The 3,724-nt window shown below is 38.8% G+C and overlaps 1 long non-coding RNA gene across 1 annotated transcript; it reads right to left on the minus strand.

Annotated features, from left to right (window-relative positions):
• Positions 1-259: 259 nt before the first annotated feature.
• LOC146830452 (uncharacterized) lies at positions 260-1,608 on the minus strand. Its single transcript, XR_014961157.1, has 3 exons — positions 1,555-1,608; positions 1,142-1,196; positions 260-345 (listed from the first exon to the last, which is right to left on the minus strand). It is a non-coding gene; the product is annotated as an uncharacterized LOC146830452 (long non-coding RNA).
• Between the last annotated feature and the right edge of the window lie 2,116 nt (positions 1,609-3,724).

Below are 3,724 nucleotides of genomic sequence, written 5' to 3' on the forward strand. Positions count from 1 at the left end.
TCTCGGAGCGAGACTGCGCAAGCGCAGCCTTTCGCAGCCGAGACCTAAAAAGGGTGCTCTAGGAAACATCAAGAGGAGCAGCCACCTATGCCCCAATATTCCTCCGTCACCAAGATGGCAACAGGAAAAACAGAAAAGCAACAAATAGACGTTTCCGAGCAAGGACAAGGTAGTTGAGCCTGTAAGCAACACTCCTTAAAGCAATTTAGAGTCCAATAATTCAAATGAGCTGGTTTTCTTCTTTTATTCCTTTAATCTTCTCTGTTTTCATTAAAAGCACCAGGATAAGAACAGTAGCCAACACGTGTTTCGTCTCGGGTAAGTTGCCCGGCGACTTCCTCAGGGCTACAACAACAACAATAAAGATAATTCTATTCAGAATATATGCCACTTAAACATTCCACACAAAATTTGAGTACAAATAAGAACAAACCATTAATAAAAGTGTGACTCAGATAAAGAGAAATAAGAAAACAACATAAGCCGAAAAGAACAGAAATTCTCCACCCAGTGAAAAAGTAACCGAAAGATCATGGTGTTGACCTACACCAAAGACCCAGAAAGAGACACTCACAGCAGAGGATCACCTATCAAGAAGGAAGCTGCTTCTTACTACGCCTCCAGTAAGAACCCATCATTGTGGAATTAAAAGGAGGTCAAAGACTTTCTTAATATATAATCACAGCCAGAAAGAATTCCTTCAAAGACGTATTACTCACCCTCGAATTATAATCACTTAGAGGGTGTGTATTCTATCGGTCCGCCACACCTCTAATATATTATCGGTGTAAATCCTTGCATTATTATTCGTAAATGTACGCAATTCTAAAAATGGAAAAAATATATATAAAGAAAGGTATCAATATGAGTCCTATCCCACCCTTATCAGAACGCAACCCAAATCAGGCAATCCCGATATCCCTGAATCCTAATGCAAATTACGGGGCCCTTCATTATAAAGGTATAATGCTCCCAATTACATAAAGATAAAACTGAGGTTAATAAAACCACTTAGAGAAATAAAATCAAAACCTTTCTTGCTACACTGGAGTCTTATAGCACACACTGTTTTTTTATTATTCTTTAAATTGCTTGAACAGCCAGTTAGTGGACATATTATAGGCATTTATGGAAAAGTTACCTCGAACAGTTTCACAGTCCCGATCAGAATTTCAAATGAAAGGGAAGGTCAATATCTAGAAATAAAGGTCCAGAACATTTCGATCAGACACAGCTATCACAGGCACTATCACAGCTATCTTCAACGTAATCACATTAAAAAGATTATATCAAATTTATAAATTTCACTAACACGTAGCGACTGCTATTAACTGCAGTAAAAAGCCTGAACATCAAAATTCTGTATTGACATATCATATAAAATACGTTATTGTGCACTGTTGCTAAGTCAGCGTCAAACCCAGTCGTCAGCCAGAAATAAACGCAAAGGAGCCGAAAGTTTCACACAATCCCACACTATCTATATAGTGTACTAATATACATTAGCGTTCCGTTTTCAATTTACGGAAAAGCAATTTGGAAAGGAGAGCTCACCTAAATCCAAGAGGAAGCAAGAAAGGAGAGTACACCGTTCGTTGCCAATATCCAGTTAGAGTGTCAAGCCGAGCGCTCCCTTAGACTCCATTTGAACTGTATACTCGCCAATCAAACCGGACGTAGCTCCGACAAATGATTAGAAGAAGGACCTATAATTGCAATCTCTACAATGGCCGCCATCTTGTAAGGTGCAACTGTACCATATTCAGTTACCAAAATATATTTTTTAAAAGTCGGAAGGAGTACTCGACTAAGTCACTGTCAAAATAGAACACAATCTTCTTAATTCTATAATCAAATACTAAAGTTAGGGCAACCGATAAGGTTGCTACTTTATATATCGGTATCGCAACCATTACAACAATCAAACAAATCATTGTTCCATCGTATAATCAATCGGCGGACCAGTCAATTGAAGATCTCTACTGGCCACCATCTATCTGTATATAAGTATCCCATATATATATCCCAATTCATCGTTACAGCATCGTATCATCGGCAACCTGATTAAGGTGAAATTCAAGTCGCCACGGGTACCTGAGACTCAGGCTATTGTTCCCAATATTTATTAAGCAGTGCTGAAAAATCTCTGATGCCCGATCAGCCGATCACGCATCAAAAACAAAAGTGTAAGTTACTATACCGTGCCCAAGTATGCGCAGTAACCGACAATATCAGCAATCACGGATAGTCCCTACCGTAATTGAAAAGTGCCAAGAGGGTCCGGGGAGAACAGAAAAGTCGAGTGGACAAGCACAAGTAAGCATAAAGAACAGATGATAATGTTCTTAACCCCTTCAGCGCTGCGCGGATTCCCCCGCGGTGCTGAAGGGTTCTAGCGCGGGCGTGGTCATGACGGAACGGTTCCGTCATGAGCACAGCTCAACCGATGCTCATGACGGAACCGTTCCGTCATGAGCATCGAAGGGGTTAATAGAGAAACAAAATAGATAAGAGTAAAAGTGATGTTTGTGTTGTATAGGTACATCATACCAAAGAGCCCAAGAGATCAGTTAGTATTACAGATTCTATTGAATACAGTGGTACATTAGATCAATCACTAACAATCACAAAACCTAAGGATGCATATTAACAAAATCAGAAACTATATATATATATGGAGATACAGTAATGCCCGTAAGTTGTTACATACATGTTAATAAATCCATACTTCCATATATATGAATGGAATTGTGATATTAACGGCTGATAGTTCTTTGGAAAAGTACATTACCAAATCACCAAATATTGTGTACAGGAAAGGTAGAACTATCCAGAGTCTTATCAGCCCTAGTTATCCAAAACAACCACCCAATAAAAACTCATGGTTGAGACAAAGGAATATCGGCTTCTTTGCCTGTGGTACTTGTAATATGTGTAGAATGGCCGAAAAAGGGACTAAGGCTTTCGAATATAATGGTTCACGCAAATACCAGATTTATGACCACATAGATTGTCTGACTAAATACACGGTCTATGTTATTCAGTGTAAATGTAAGAAAATCTATGTGGGCAGTAGCATTCGCCCACTTAAAGAACGTATGGCTGAACATTTCCGTGTTCTTAAGAACCTTGATGTTAGATTCCCTCTGGGGTATCACGCCTCCATTTGCCCGAAACAGGATAAATCACTGGGTTTTCGCTTCCATGGAATAGAGGTTGTTAAGTCTGACTCACGGGGCGGGAATAGGGAGTTAAGATTACGCCAATGTGAGGCCAGATGGATCCTCAAATTTCGGGCAGTGGAATGTGGGATCAATGTCGACCATGAATTGCATTATTTCCTACACGACTAACTGTACTTTGTACTGTGCTCTGATGTTTGCCTTTGTTTACAACAACATATCACAATTCCATTCATATATATGGAAGTATGGATTTATTAACATGTATGTAACAACTTACGGGCATTACTGTATCTCCATATATATATATAGTTTCTGATTTTGTTAATATGCATCCTTAGGTTTTGTGATTGTTAGTGATTGATCTAATGTACCACTGTATTCAATAGAATCTGTAATACTAACTGATCTCTTGGGCTCTTTGGTATGATGTACCTATACAACACAAACATCACTTTTACTCTTATCTATTTTGTTTCTCTATTAAGAACATTATCATCTGTTCTTTATGCTTACTTGTGCTTGTCCACTCGACTTTTCTG

The sequence above is a fragment of the Triturus cristatus genome, chromosome 5_1 (assembly GCF_964204655.1).
Source record: "Triturus cristatus chromosome 5_1, aTriCri1.1, whole genome shotgun sequence".
Taxonomy (NCBI): domain Eukaryota; kingdom Metazoa; phylum Chordata; class Amphibia; order Caudata; family Salamandridae; genus Triturus; species Triturus cristatus.